Source organism: Dipodomys ordii, unplaced genomic scaffold (assembly GCF_000151885.1).
Source record: "Dipodomys ordii isolate 6190 unplaced genomic scaffold, Dord_2.0 Scaffold93, whole genome shotgun sequence".
Classification (NCBI taxonomy): Eukaryota; Metazoa; Chordata; class Mammalia; order Rodentia; family Heteromyidae; genus Dipodomys; species Dipodomys ordii.
This window is the reverse complement of record NW_012267309.1, coordinates 8,186,521-8,203,682: the sequence shown is the minus strand read 5'-3', so window position 1 is coordinate 8,203,682 and position 17,162 is coordinate 8,186,521.

Here is a 17,162-nt window from a genome sequence, read left to right as displayed (position 1 = left end):
TTCTGATACCAATGATGATCACTGTTATTCTTTCTTAATCTATTAAAACAAATAGGGCTGGGAATGTGGCTTAGGGGTAGAGTGTTTTCCTAGCATTCATGAAGCCCTGGGCTTGACTCCTTACTAACACATAAACAGAAAAAGACAGAAGTAGCACTGTGGTTCAAGTGATAGAGTGCTAACTTTGAGCAAAAGAAGCTCAGGCACAGTGCCCAGGCCCTGAGTTCAAGGCCCAGGACTGGCAAAAATAAATAAATATATATATAAATAAATAAACTAATACCTGGCTAATTGCAGCTCAACACCACCACTTGGTACAGTATGTGCTATACAATAGTACTTTCAAGACTAATCCACCTTAATACATGATAGATTGTATTGTCTTGAAATTTGAAGTCATGGGCATGAAAAATAGTGCACTGGAAGCATAATTGCTTCAGTTAGGAGAAATTTGTGGCCAAAATATTTTAAAGCATATGACTGGTAAGGTACCTTCTCCTTGTTTCTATGAGCAATTTATATCTTGTAGTGAGGAGGAGATAAATCAAGTGTGCCATTTAATACACATCAGAATTGTATCATAAAATGAAAGCTTTTTATGCCCCAGATATCATGAGCCTGTTTAAACTTAAATGTGATCCTTTGAGATAAATATAATAAAATTAGAATTAAAGGTCACAAAAACAAAATCCGAAAGGGTTTTGGTCAGTCTGAGTGGAAAGAAATGACAATCTGGGATTTGAAAGAGGGTTGCCTCTATTATCCGGGAGAAACACTTTGATTAATCAATCACTATTTTCAATTAAATATGTAACTCTGGGAGGACAGTTAGAAAATAGAATTTTAGTTGAAAGTGTTGTTTATTGGTGGCTGTCTTTCGTAAATTATTACAGGAAAGAGATGACTAGAGGAAATGTGACTATCTCCAATAATGATTATTATCATTGTGGTCCTTAGAGGAGACAAAGAATTCATCATAGTTATTCCTCATTATTTTTCTTTGAATAGTAGAGGATGGAAAATAATCCTTGTTTATTATATTTTAATTCAAACCAAAGTAAACCACATGGAGAACTCTAAAATAAATTTGTTAGTACATCAGAAAACACCTATACAGAAACTGTCATTAGCTCCCAGTCTTCTTCTCTTACATATGGATGATGATATCTACACAGGATTTTTGGGATTTCCCTTAAAAAGAATTATGTTTGGATCTGGAAGGGAGAAGGAACTGATTATTTTCTTATTTAAAGGATGGTCATGGTGTCTACTTATTATTTTCCCAGGCCTGCCATTTCTTCTCTGGACATAATAAGGTTAGTTTGGTTATCTTCATGCCCTTAAAATAAGGTGAAAACACATAAATAAAAATAGAAAATGACTAGCAAGGATATATATCACTATTACATTAGAGACTTCCAGGGCAGGGCAAAGCTACCATACGTTCCCCCCCTCCTTTTTTGGGGGGATCCAGTCATGGGGCCTGAACTCTGGGCCTGAGCGCTGTCCCTCAGCTCTTCAGCTCAAGGCTAGCGCTCTACCACTTGAGCCACAGTGCCACTTCCGGCCTTTTTCCTTTTTGCTTATGTGGTGCTGAGGAATCAAACCCAGGGCCTCATGCATGCAAGGCAAGCGCTCTACCACTGAGCCACCTTCCCAGCCCACGTTCCCCTTTCTGACATAGCAATTAGTAACTTCCCGGATGACAGAGACTGTCAGCCATGTCTCTGAACTAGAAAAATCTGAGGCAAGGATTTTGCTTTAATTTCTGATCATCATACTTTCACAAAGAAAAACAGTGCACACTTGATGTGAGATTAAATTCATTCTACAATGCATAAATTAATTGCATATTTTACCACAGTAGAATGTTTGCTATAAGGTTTCCTGCAGATTGATTGTTTGCTAAAACATAGTTTAATTTTGAGGACTGAGGCTTGGAGTTATTTGTGTCACTTGACTACTTGAAAATTATTTCTCAAAAATCCTACATCATGAACCAATAATTTTATTGTTTCATTTAAAAAAGTCTTCCAAGATAATTTGCAAATACAATATTTTGCTCAGATGAGAAAATAGTTTGCTTATTAAACATTTTACTTTTCAAAACTATTTCCCAGAATTTCTCAGTACTGTGAATATCATATCAATAGACTTGTACAATTAGTATTCAGTAATATTCTAAATCTATTATTTTCATAAATGATGCACTTCTAGCTGTTGGCTGTTGAATCGGATTTCTGACCTTTTTATTCTTCAGGATTTTTTTGTAATTATTCAGGGAAGTATTCTTTACTTCATTTAAAAAAATTTTTTAATTAAGTGGCTTTCCTTAACTACCATTCTTTCTAGTAATCTTTGATATGAGGATGGGAACTAACCATGAAATGCCAGAAACTTTTCGCATACTTAACCATATGCCAGAAAGTTTTGAGCACGAAACTTCAGATAGAGCCAGAAACTAATGAACATTACAATGTAGCAGGGTTAGTCTGAATTTTCAGCAGTTACTAAATAGCTATTAAGGGCATATCACTTTTTTATGAAACTGACATATCATCTGGAAATTTGAATTAATCAGAAGGAAAGCCTAAAGTTACAAGAGAGTAATAAGTGCTGACAAAGGTAATCAGTGCTGACAAAGATTAGCACATTTAGGTCTGGAGGACAGACAGACATCAAAGGAGGCATCTGAAGAATTTGGCAACATGGAATTTGGCTAAATTAATAATAAACATGAAGCCGGACGCCAGTGGCTGATGCCTGTAATCCTAGCTACTCATGAAGCTGAGATCTGAGGACCAAGGTTCAAAACCAGCCTGGGCAAGAAAGTCCATGAGACACTTATCTCCAATTAACCACTAGAAAACTGGAACTGGTGCTGTGGCTCAAGAGGTAGAGAGTTATCCTTGAGCTGAAGAGCTGAGGGACAGCACCCAGGCCCAGAGTTCAAGCCCCACAACTGACAAAAAAATAAAATAAACATGAAAATAAACCATAGAAGAACATTAATAGCTAAGGAGGATGGGTTAGAAGAGTTACCTTGAAGCTGAGCCACCTTCTATATAGGAAATGTTGTGTCTTTCCTACACAAGGACTTGAATGTTAGTTACAATTCTGTGGTAGATAAGTACATGTATTCTAGCAACACATGTGAGGGAAACAAAGCAACTTGTGTTTCTCTGGGATTGGCTTATTTCACTTAATATGTTTTTGCCAAGTCTTTCCATTTCCTTATGAAGGTATAATATCATTCTTTCTGATGGGTCAGTAGAATTCTATTGTGTGTATATATACCAGATCTTCTTGATTCATTCATCCATTGAGGCACGTCTGGGCTGATTCCATGTCTTGGCTATGGTAAATAATGCTGCAGTGAGCTTTGTTGTGCTGGAGGCTTTAGTGTAACCTTGTTTATGCTCTATTGGCTAAATGCACAGAGGTGGAACTTCTGAGTCATAGGGTAGTTTTTTGAGGAGTCTACATACTGCTTTCTAGGGTAGTTGAACACATGCCCACCAACAGTGTAATAGACTACCCTTTTGCCATGTCTGTAAGTAAACATACTGGCTAGTATGTAAGTGGTTACCAATACATTAACTGAAGTATAATATACTCCATGCAAAGCTCAAATGGTATAATTCTTTAGACAGTTTAAACACAAATGAAATAAGTACCAGAAGATAAGCAGGGAGAGAGGAGTAGAATAATGAAGGGGGAAGAGGAGACAATGTAAGCGAGAATTCATTGTATAAACAACAGAATTGAAGGGAAGGGGCAGGTGAAGATGTTAAAGTGATGGCACAGATCAAGATGCAGTAGAAACATAAAGTGTGTTGTTGAAAGGCTAAATAAAAAGTACATAACCCAAATTTAAGATGAGTAAGACAAGGGGTGGGTTGGGGGTGGCAGGTGAGAATGTTGAAAGGAGGGGACATTGATCAAGGTGAACAGTATTAATAAAGTTCTTTGGCAAATGCCAACTCTTTGGGCAGTGACTTAAAGATAATAAAAATATTTTAAAATAAGTAAACTAATAAAATATCATAAAAAACTTAGATATAACCTTTTAGTTAACATTTTGAAATAGAACCTGATAAGGAAATGTGGTAAAGAATACATAGTGATTTGCTTTATAATGTATTATTAAATTACATAAGAAGGGGAAACATTCATTGGTTTTCTGGGTAATCTTGAATTTTTGAACCTCTCATATTCAAGATAAATTGTTCTCAGTTTTAGTAGATTATTATTATTATTATTGTTTTGGTGTCATTACAGGGGTTTAAACTTGAAGCCTGGAAGATGTCCTTGAGCTACATTTTGCTCATAGCCAGCTTTACCACTTGAGCCGGAGCTCTACTTCTGGTTTTTGGTGATGAATTGGAGATGAGAGTCTCACTGACTTTACTAACCAGGCTTGCCTTGAATGCTCATCTTCATATTTAGCCTCCTTAGTCACTTGGATTTCAGATGTGAGCCACAGTCACCTGCCTGTGTTAGCATATTTGCATTGCCAGGGTAAGTTAAACATTTTACATAAGGGAATGTCTGACAGACATTTTGTTAAGAAGAGGTCACTTTTTCAGAAGAGTTACTGTAAATTACTTTTATATCTGTTATTATTTGAAATACAATATCTTCTTTTTCTTTAACTTAGCTGTCATCTTCATTTGTTTTCCATTCCTTTGCCATAAAGGAGACATCATTTATTCCCAATGTAAATGTTGAATGTGAACAATAGACAAGAAGTGTTAAACCTATAGACTTTATGTTCCATTTGATCTCTTTTGATTAGTCACATGAGATCACTTAATTATTTTCTACAATAAAATATCACTCCTCAAAATAAAGACTAATATTAAAGCTATTTTGGATGTTTGTTAATAAATTTTGAATAGTACTTTCCAATCTTCAAAATTTCCATTCTAAATATTAATTTTTAATGTTCACACATATTTATTGGAATATAATTTATTTGTCTCAATCACAAATCTTAAGGCAAAAATTAAAATTTATAAATAGAGAGCCACAACTCAAAAGTTAGTTTTCTCTCTGTAACCTTACAGAGGCTCATTTAACCCCAAAGAAATGCAGAACTTTACCCATCCATGAAGATTAAAAGGGAATTTTTAGGCTAAGTTTCTTTTTTGAGGAAAATAAATATTTGTATCTTAAATGCTTTAGCAGTCATTTTTAAAGCATAGGTTTAAAATATTCCTGCCCATTATTTTTTGTTTAAACAGATTATAGAACGTTCATGTAAGCTACTCTGATTCTTTTTATTATAATTTTTTTACAATTTAAAATATCATTTATGTTTCTGATTCAGCACATGTATGGAAGTCTAATCAACATAAAGTAAATAAACATTATTTGGAAGTCTTACATTGCTCTAAACTGTGACCAAGAATGTAAAGATTGCCATGATTACCAGAACTCCAACCTAGTCAATGTATAGACAATCATGAACAATATACAGTATGAATAGACATGCAGAGGCAAAAGGCATGCTAACGTCTGGCTCTCTTCTGTTCTTTTGTCGGGTCTTCGTCTGTCCCACGAAAGACTTACAGGGTCCAAGGAAAAGTAAGTGTGCCACTCACCCTTTCCCCAACCTCTCTTAACCCAGGAGACAATCAGATGCAGCAGGGAGTCAAGTCAAGCAGGAACTAGTTTATTAACACACAGCAAGCACTTTTTAAAGCAAAAGAGACCGGGTGGCATGGGGAGGAGAAAGAACCAATCACTGTAAAAGGTCTCACCCTATCATGCACCTAAGCTACCACCAGCTGTTTATGCACTGAACATAAACAAATCGGGCTCTGCCCACTCAACTCCCTCTCAGCTCCATCTTTGCTGCCCATGTGCCCCACATTCTTCAGTACACATTCTCAGTTTTTCATTTTTAACTGAAAGTCTTTTGAGCCTCATCTGTATTAGTTTTCCTTTATCTCCTCCCAGCTTGGAAATGTATTTTCCTAGAATGACATCCCTGAAAAACTCTTATGTGATTCACCTATTCGCAGACACTAGGCAGTGATTTTGTGAATTTATGTATACAAGATATTTGTGTATTAGGATGAATTTATTAAATGAGTGCTTTACATAAGTAAACATTTGTCTAAGCAAGTAGTTGTCTACTGAGGGTATTTAACATTCTTTAACATTAATTTAGTCTTTGCTTAATTCTTCCAATAATATCCTTAGTTTTTACTGTGTTAAAGGTGTGATATCTCACAGTAGAATTACATTGGTTAGGAATAAGTGAACAAGTGAAAAGTATTCCAATTAAAGAATGAAATGGAAGTGGAGATTATGATGAGTATTTCATGGTGTACTCAAATTTGTTATCTCTTAGAAGATCTGAGTGGAATAGTAGTTATTAGGGGCTGAAGGGAGCTGGTTAGAGAAGAAATGGTGGAAAGCCAATTTCCACATTCCTAGATATAGTTAAATAGAAGAAATATGACCTTGTGTTGTATTGCAGAATGGCGAACAGCAGTAGATAACAACGATGTACTGCTTTTTTTTTAATTCTAGATAATGAATTTTATATGTTTTTAACAAAAAGAATGTAAATGTTAGGATTGATGGATATTTGTACTCATTCTTAACAGACTTCAAATCATTCAAATATTTTCCATTATATATCATGAAATGTCATAAAAAGGGTAACTGTAGTCTCCTAGTATTACAACAAAATTCTGCTTCTCCTGAAATATTAATTACTGACATGACAATATATAAAATTACAATAAATTATGTGTGATTAAAAAAAAGAACTGATAATAAATGAGTAATATGTTCTAGCCAATATATACAATGCTCTAATATGTGTCTGTTTTTTTCTGTTTCTCATAAAACCCCATTACATGGGAAATATAACAAATAATAAAAAATGAATAGATAAAACATAAATTTGAACTGGGAGCACGGGTTGACACCTGTAATCCTAGCTACGCAGGAGGCTGAGATCTGAGGCTCTCCATTCAAACCTAGCCTGGGCAAGAAAGGCCGTGAAATTCTTATTTCCAAGAAACCACCAGAAAACTCAAAGTGGCGCTGTGGCCCTAGTAGTAGAGAGCTAGTCTTTAGCTGAAGTGCTGAGGCACAGCACTAGGGCCCAGAGTTCAAGCACCATGACAATAAATAAATAAATAACAAAACCCCCATAAATTTGATAGTAAAGAATGGAAGATAAACTAAATGAGTACCTAATACAGACCAGATACTGTTTTTAAAATTGGGATTAAAAAAGTCCAGAATTTTTGTTCTTGTGTAACTTATATTCTGTTGTGCAAAATTACACAGACAATGTGAAGGGCAGGTAACTGGAAGTAGAAACAGAAACCCTTTTATACAATTAGTATAAGCTAATATATGAGATTTTCATAGAAGCTTTTTAAAAAGAATCCATTGAATAAAGATATGAAAGAGGTTAAAATGGCATCAGAATATGATAATATCTGTAAGTGTGAATATCTGCATGCTGGTATTTTCTTGTGCATGAAATTCCTGGAAAGTGATGGCAAACAGAATGCTTTCTCAAAGAGAACTTTTGACTTGTTACAGAAAATAACATCCGGGACAACATAGCTATAAGCTAAATAAATCAGAGAATGTTGAAAGGTCAGGTCCCAAGGTTTTTGGAGAAAATTTTATTTTATTTGAAAGAGTTTTTTTTCATTTTGGGATACTTATAGAGACACTGGGGGTCAGACACAAATTGCATTCCATTTTAATAACCTTTTATTTTTGATATGTACCCTAAAAACAAATTTTGGCATATAGCTGCAGAAGTAGGGTGACTACTAGGAGAAATGATAACTTTCATTTCAAATGCATTTTTCCATTTTGTGATCTGGGGCTAGCTAGGACTGTTCCAATCTGTTAATTGTCAATCCTTTGTCCATCAGACAACATTAATGAAGGCAACTGGGAAGATAGAATATAGGACAGGACTCTTTTTCTCTTCTGTTTCTTATCCTGTCCATAATACATATATATTTACTTCTGTAGACTTAGATACAGAGTCAGTGATTGATTCCCATTTACAAAACCCTGAGGTCGGGCTGGGAAGTTGGCTCAGTGGTAGAGCACTTGCCTTGCATGCATGAGGCCCTGGGTTCGATTCCTCAGCACCACATAAGCAAAAAGAAAAAAAGCCGGAAGTGGCTCTGTGGCTCAAGTTGTAGAGCACTAGCCTTGAGCTGAAGAGCTGAGGGACAGCGCCCAGGCCCAGAGTTCAGGCCCCATGACCAGACCCAAAACCCTAAGGTCATAAAACAGCCTCCTTAAATCTTCAAAATGCAACAGCTTCCATCCCCAAACCCTGTGGATCCATCTGAGCTCCTGAGCAACCTGAATAGTATCTAAACCATCCTATAGAAATTAGGGAATACACATTAAGTCAGCTGTAAAATCAGAGTGGTAACTATAAGTTTCAGGCGAGAGAGGGGGTCAGGGAAAGGAGAGATACATCTCCTATTGAAATGACAAATACAGTATTTATTTGCATGGTGTTTGTTTCTTGATAATTTATAATTCTTCACAATGACTATCATTGAGAAATACCAATGTAAACATTAGAATTATTCTGTCAAGTTGATGTGCACCATTAATTCTTTTCATAGATCTTTACATTGTTAAGGTAAAATCATAGTTGGAAACTATATCTAATCCAAGCTTTAATAGAGTTCTATCATTCATATTTGTACATATTATTTTTAGAGACCTGTGTTATATTTCTCCAATACCTATCATTTGCCTTTGAAGTGAGTAAAAGCTATTTTATCTTTTATCTTTTAGTAATTAATAATACACATGGAACTTCAGATTTTGCTATGTCTTTTATTTAACACAATTTATTCATTTGATGTTGAGATTTAAATTGAAGGTATACTATGAAATGTGGAATAGTATTCTAATGCTTTTAACAACTGACTTTTCATTTTTTCATAATTCAGCAATTTTGTTGAGATTTTAAATTTTGTTATTACTTACTAGGAATGTATTTCCATCTTTAACATTTAACCTAGCATTATTTTTATATATTGTTGGTATGTGTAGTCTCTCTTTTGCTATTTATCAGTTTCATTTCAAAGTTTATTAAAATGTTATTCTTTTTCAAATTTTTAAATTTATTGTAAAGGTGGTACACAGAGGGATTACAGTTACGTAAGTCAGGTAATGAGTACATTTATTTTGGACCCATTTTGTCACCCATTCCGTCACTTTAAAATGAGAGGAGGAGTCCTTTATAGTCTTCTAATTTTATTTCATCTTCCTTGTCTTCATTCTTTTCTTCTCTGACTTACCTACCACATGTACGCAGCACATGAATTGTCAGCCTCTTTTCTGAGTTTATTTTGTATACCAGGTTAGGAATATGTCACATGATTCTTTAAGTAGCAATTTCAATTTTCTTCCTTTCTTCAGGAGCTTGAAATTTCCCATTTGAGGAGAAAGCATATTTTTTTCTTTTAAGTTCATAGTATTTTTAATGTTTACTTAGATTTACTCTCTAGCACACAGAGTTTGTGTTATGCATAGAAAAGTCAGCCATTTGTTACAGCTATTACAAATTCGTTGATATTTGATCTAGAACCTAATATATTCTGATTATTTGAAAACCTTCAAATACTCTCAGAAAAAAATAATTTTCATAAGGATTTGATGCAGAATTTTATGTATATATTGTTTATAAACTGAATTTAAAACTATAAGTTCATTGTATTATATGTTTGACAGCTTCCACAATGTTAAAGATGTATTAGTTTCCTTTTGAAATTCTACCAGTTTGAATATAGATCAATATCCATCTGTATCTATCAAGAAACCTACTATCATCTTTCTGTCATCTATGTATATCCATCATCTATGCTTTCTCCTACTTAGTGGTACTGGGTTATGAACTCAGTGCATTTTTGCTTGATTCAAGCTCATGGTCCTTTTCACTTCAGTACTTTAGTCATGACTGCCCTCAAACCATAATCCTCCTATTTTTGCCTAACAACTTGCATGAATTGCATGCATGAGCCACTAGACCAGTTAAGTCTTCACATAGTATGGTGCTCTCATTACATGACACCAAACACAGAATTACTATAGTTATCTGAGTAATCAAGTTTTTTTAATCACTTCATAGTAAATGCAGACACGATTTTTATGTTAAAGATTTTTGGGGAAAAATTTATTTGGAGTTTATATTTTGATTATTCACCTTTTATCATTCTCTTTCATTTTTGACAATCAAACATGCACTTTGTTACCAATAAATGCAAGTAGACTCAGCAATGACATGGATTTGAAACTTGTTCATTGAAGAAATCAGTAGCAATAGAAACTGCTGCTCAAGGAAGAGAGATTTATGGTTTCAATACATTCAAATCACTATAGATAAGCACTCAGATTTCTTCTTACTCACATTTAAAAGAAGGATCAAGAATCATTTTTATTATTAAGAAGATAAAAAGATAGAATCACCCTTAGAATGCTTGTGGCACTTGAGGGCATGTGAATTATTGGCTGTTATCTGAATATTCAGATAATATTCAGCAAGTTTTTCTTTTTTTCATATCTCCTGCTTCTTTAGTCTTTAGTGTTCATTGAATTGATGATTGAGGAACATTAGAACCCACATATTGTTCAGCCACGTGAAATAAAAACCTTTAAATATTCAAATGTTCAATTGCAATTATTCTTTTTCATTATCCCCTGCTCTATACCTCCTAAGAATACCATTGTTACAATAATGTACCATGAACATAGATATTCATGTGTATTTGTAAATATATGGATATATAGATATAGACATAGATTTATCCTACGAATATATGAATACGTATATCTTTAGGTCTAGATTCCACCAGTGAACAAAGTATTCATTCACTTTGCACTATACAAGGACATTTTATATATCATCTTTGTTATGCCTCTCTCCATTTGATGTTTGGTTCTCCAGAATCATTATATATGTCATTTCTTTTCAGGAAAACTTTCTTTCTGGACTAACTATTTTGGCAGGGATTGAGAAGTAAACCAACAAATGAAAGGAAAATCAGCAAGAACTCTTAAGAATTAGGACCAGAAATGTTCTGTTACATTTCAAAGCAAGCTGTGAAACTAGGTTTGAATCCAGAGAAAAAGAAATTGACTCTACCTCTAGGTAGATGGTGTGAAATGCTCTTGGGAGAGACACAAAGGAATTGACAGCTACATATATTTAAGGTTGTTAATCACCACATTCTACCTATCAAGCTATTTTATTCAGTTTTCAATATCTGATATATTTTATTACTTTTACAAAACAAAATCCAGAAGCCCAAAAATGTAACCATTCAAAATATTTTAGATAAATATTAAGCTTAGAAAACAGTAGTCAGACTGAAATTGAATACATATCAAAATAGGCTTTTTCTCATTTTTTTATTGTGAAAATACCATACAGAGGGGTTACAATTACATGGGCAAGATAGTGAGTACATTTCTTATCAAGCATTGTTGCCTCCTCCTTTGTTTCCCCATACCATCCCTTCCCCTCTCAACCCCCCACCCCCACACTCCCTACCATCACCTCTCCCCACCCCATCCTCCACCCCCCCAAAGTTGTAAAGTTTGTTTTTGGACATAACCTCTTGTACATCTCATTGTTGTAATGGGTCCACATGTATCCCTATTTAAGGAATTTGTTTTTCCCTTCCCCTCCACAAATTATATCAACATCAAATACAGTGAAAACAGGGCTTATCCATGGGGGAGGTACATACAAAGCAACAAAGAAATCATGTTATAAATATGTTGGAAACAATCACAAGATGAAGAAAACATTTGAATCCTTATCTTGGGGTTCATTTCACCTAACATCAACTTGTCTGACAGTTTCTGGAAAGTAGTATGGAGGTTCCTCAAAAGACTCACATAGAGCTCCCCTATGACCCAGCAATCCCACTTTTGGGCATTTCCCAAATGATCACAAACAAGACCACACTAAAGCTACCAGCACAACTATGTTTATTGCAGCATAAGATATGGAACCAACCCAGATGCCCCTCAGTAGATGAATGGATCAAGAAAATGTGGTATATCTACACAATGGAATTCTATGTCTCCATCAGAAAGAATGACATTGTCCCATTTGTTAGGAAATGGAAAGACTTGGAAAAAATTATATTAAGTGAAGTAAGCCAGGCCCAAAGAAATATAGGTCTCATAACTAGTATATGTCTGAGTCAAAATAAGCTTTTATGAAGAAGGTTAATCTAAAATTATCTGTATACCACATAATATGTTACTTCATTCCTATGATTTTATTAGGTCTTGTTTAAGAACAGAAAGTTCTATTAGAAGATACAGTAGTGGTTATAGGGAGGAATGTACTGAAAGATCCAGGACTGAAATTTTCAGAGACATAGAAAGATTCAGTATTTCAATGAGGATTGTTTTACACAAACTCAGCCCATTAGAATAACTTCCAGGTTCAGATTAAACCTGACTATGGTCTTTTTCAAGTTAGGAATGCATCATTTTATTCTTTTTATTTAATTTTTTTATTGTTAAATACTGTACAGCAAGTTTACAGTTACATGAGCAAGGAAATAAGTACATCTCTTACCCAGCATTGTTGCCTCCTCCTTTGTTTCCCCTACCATCCTTTCCCTTCCACCTCCTCAGCTATTTTATCCTTTTTAGCCATAGAATTTTATGTAACATTCAAACATAAAGTGACTACATGATACACAGTAAAGCAAGAAGTCAATATATCACAAACACAGAAGATTGGCACAATTCTTTGATTTTGTTAAAAATTTAATCAAAACAGCCTCAAGTATTTTTTTCTCTTATAGCTATTTTACTTTTAGGTATCGATTTAATAGTATCACTTACTATTTTAAAATGTAATTTTCTCCATTATCCACAGTCTTGCCATATATTTCAATATTATCTATAGATTGAAATGGTTAGATGTTTTTACTTTTTGACAATGCATCTGTATTTTTATTATATAACATTGGATTTATTTACTTGGTATTTAAAACTGAAGTTGTAAATTTGACTCATACCTTATTCTACATGACAGCTGTGAAAGTTTTTTAGAACTGTTACATCTCTGGTGAGATAGGTAGGCTTAATTAATGCCAAATGATGCTCGCACCAGGCAAGGGACTTCAAGCAGTGCAGCATGAAGCAACACATTTAATTTGTTACCACAGAAAGAAATGTAGGGCTGGGATTAGATGATGTTGAAGACAGAAGGTCCTATCTGGCCGACTGTCAATTTAGGCTCATTTACATACAATCAAAAATATAGTTGTATTTAAATATGTAAATAAGTGCCAGGCACAATTTGCATTGAGTTGACTATTCTGGGTTTTAGGTATTAGAATTTTTTTGTAAGTCAGGTACACTACATACAGCTTCAGGGAAAATGTAATTTTGTCACTAGTAAATTTTGTGTCTCTGTATTGATTATAAGCATAATTATTTTTCTACTTATCTACTAATTCACGTCCCCAGCTGAATACAAAGACATACTAAATAATAAATATGTGTCTATCCTCAAATCAAAAACCCAATTTTTGGTTTCTGTAGACATGGTTTATAGAATTGTACTAATAAAATTAATATATTTAGAAAAAACGTTTTTGCAGTTTTAAGCTATTAAAATGTCTCCATCTACCTTGATGTATGAAAATGTACAGTTTTGTAACATTTGTTCTGTCTTCATAAGTGATGTGCTTCCACATGAATCACATTTTTAGCAATAACTACTCAGGAGGCTGAAATCCATGGAGTCCAGTAAAAAATAGTACGTAAGATTCTTTTAAATATAAATTAAAAATGCAGGACCCAAAAGGAAAAGTGCCAACCTAGTAAGCATGAGGGTCTGTGTTTAAAGCTACTAATCAAAATATATGAATGTAAAAGAAAGGAAAAGAAAATGCAGGCATATTTTAGGTTTCACCAAATGTTAAGAACTGAAGATTATCTGTGACAAACTCTAATATCTTGGAACAACTACCAGAAATTATTTATTGATGTGTTATATCATAACATTTACCATCTACATTTTTAAAGATAATACTAACATTGCTTTCTTTTTATGTTCAATCTTTCCTTTCCTTTTCCTTTTTCCTTTGAAAGTGTTGTCTACATTTTTAATAATGCTCCTTTGTTTGATTCAATGTAGTTAGTTGTCTGTAAAATATGAGAAATAAGAAAAAAATCATTGTAAAAATGATCTGAAGCTAGGCATGATGGGCCGCAGCTGATATTCCAGATACTCAGTAGGAGATGTCGTGAGAAGAATCATGGTTTCAAACCTATACAGACAAAAATGCAAGACTATGTCTGAAAACAAACTTAAAGAAAAAAAAATGATGTATGGCTTAGGAAATACAAGGCATTCCATTCAATTTTCACCAAAAAAAGAGCATAATTTCATAAGAATCCCAATAGCAACTGAAGATATATCTGTAAATGTAGTATAGTGATAGAAAAACATGTCTGAGCATGTTTAAGACCAGAATAATCTTAGTCAATGAAAGAACAGGAGACAGCACAATTTACCAGAAAGTTTGAAGTTAGTAAATAAAGGATTGGTAACATTGGAAAAGAAACTAACTGTACATTTGTTATAAGACAGATGACTAGTTCACAATCACAGTATAACAAAAAGTGGAAAATATGATTAGAGAAGGTTTAATGTGTTTTTTCTCCCTTCTTACACTTATTTTCTTAAGATACATGGTAATGATATTTAAGTAGGAAGATCTTGTCTGCTGCCATTTTGGCCACACGGTGTTTGGTAAGGTCTGGCATCTTGTCTTCATGCTGGAGGAAGATGAAGCCCCCATCTCCCAGACAATGTTCATAATGAATCCCTGGAGGCAGGGGCTGGAACTTGAATGATATGTTACTAAACTTGTCAGTCCAGTGCCTGGGACTTGAGTTTCTTGTGACCCTGCCCCCTGACCTTATTTACACCTGGACCAGCTCAGGGGCCATTAGCCATGCCATAGTCTCTGTGTTCATGTCCTGTCTCCAGTGTCCAGGCTCATCTCCTATTCTCCAGTCACCATGGCATCCCAATTCGGCTCTCCATTGGAATTGAATTGGTTTGTTCGTATTGTTTTTGTTCTTTCTTTCTTCTCTAGCCTTTATGGCTCAGTTTCTTAACAGTATTAACTGTATTTGCTGGCTGCTGGTCTTTGAGATAGGAGTCCACCATGCAGTCACCAGCCTTTTAATTAAGACTCAGGATTCGATCTTTCAAAATGTGGCTTCCCTGTTTTCTCACAATACAACAATATTAAATCAACCAAATAATACAAAGAGGTCTCCAATAGACTAGAATGAACTATGTAATTTTTTTAATATAGGTTTTTTTATTATGAAAATACTGTACAGAGGGGTTACAATCACAAGAGCAAGGTAATGAGTACATTTTTTATCAGGCATTGTTGCCTCCTCCTCCATTGTTGTTTTCCCCTTACCATCCCTTCCTTCCCAACTCCACAACTACATTCCTCCACCTAAATTGTAAAGTTTGTTTTTTGACATAGCTCTTGTACATCTCATTGTTGCAATGGGGCAACCTGTATCCCTATTAAACAATTTGTTTTTAATCCTTCAACTCCCTAAATTATACCAACAGCAAATACAGTGAAAACAAGGGTTATACCATGGGGGGAGGGACATACAAAGCAACAAAAAAATCACATGGTACCTTATAAATACGTTAGAAATAATAGCAAGAAAGAAAAAAAACACTTGTGTCCTTATTTTGGGGTTCATTTCATTTAACATCATCTTATCTGACCTTTTCTGCTTGTCTCAGACATATACTAGTTATTGTAAATAAGGGAAACCATGGGACCTATGTTTCTTTGCGCATGGTTTACTTCACTTAATATAATTTTTTTCAAGTCTTTCCATTTCCTAACAAATGGGGCAATGTCATTCTTTCTGTTGGAGGAGTAGAATTCCATTGTGTGTATATACCACATTTTCTTGATCCATTCATCTACTGAGAGGCATCTGGGTTGGTTCTACATCTTAACTAAGGTAAATAATGCTCCAATAAACTTAGTTGTGATGTAGCTTTAGTATTGTCTTGTTTGTGATCATTTGGGTAAATGTCCAAAAGTGGGATTGCTGGGTCATAAGGGAGGTTTACATGGAGTCTTTTGGGTCATAGGGGAGCTTTATATGGAGTCTTTTGAGTAACCTCCATATGCTACCATTAACAATGTTGTAGGTTTCCCTTCTGTCCACATCCCCTCCAGTATCTGTTGTTATTAGAGTTCTTGATTATAGCCATTCTAACTGGGGTGAGGTGGTATATCAATGTTGTTTTGATTTGCATTTGTTTTATGGCTAGAAAGGTGAGCATTTCTTCATGTGTCTATTGTCCATTCTTATTTCTTCTTCAGAGAAGTTTCTCTTTAAGTCTTCAACCACTTATTTATCTGGCAAAGATACATAGGTAAGCTCAGTAATAATACTAAAATGTAAGTTAACAAGCATTGCATCATAACATTATTTATTTGAATAAATGATGGAATAACTCCCATGTAGCCTTTATTTTGGAAGATGAGATCCTTTAAAATTAAGTTCTTAACATTTTGAAGATGATATAATTCTTGTATAGTGTTTTTGTTTTTTATTTGGCCATGGGGCTTGAACTCTGAACCTGGGCGCTGTCCCTCAGCTCTTCAGCGCAAGGCAAGGGCTCTACCACTTGAGCTACAGCGCCACTTCCGGTTTTCTGGTGGTTTATTGGAGATAGGAGTCTCATGGTCTCTCTGAACTAGCAGAGTAAAAACCAAAGCCTCAAACAGATGAGCAGAATAACTCAATAGCTATGTACATATGACCATATAAGATGATGCTAAGTGAAATGAACTCTAAGACAGGGAAATAAGAGGTTTTTCTTTGTTGTTTGTGTTTTTAATGTAGTATGTGATTTCTTTTTTCATTTTTCTTTTGTGTTCCCTCCCTATGGTTTTTCCCCTGTTTTTACTGCATTCAATCTTTGTTCCCTGGGTATTGTAATGTTTATCTGAATTAGGGAAGGGATGGGGAACAACAAAATGGTGAGACAAAGGTCAAAGGGGGAACCTATGCAACAGCAATACTCACAAGACACTATGTTGAAA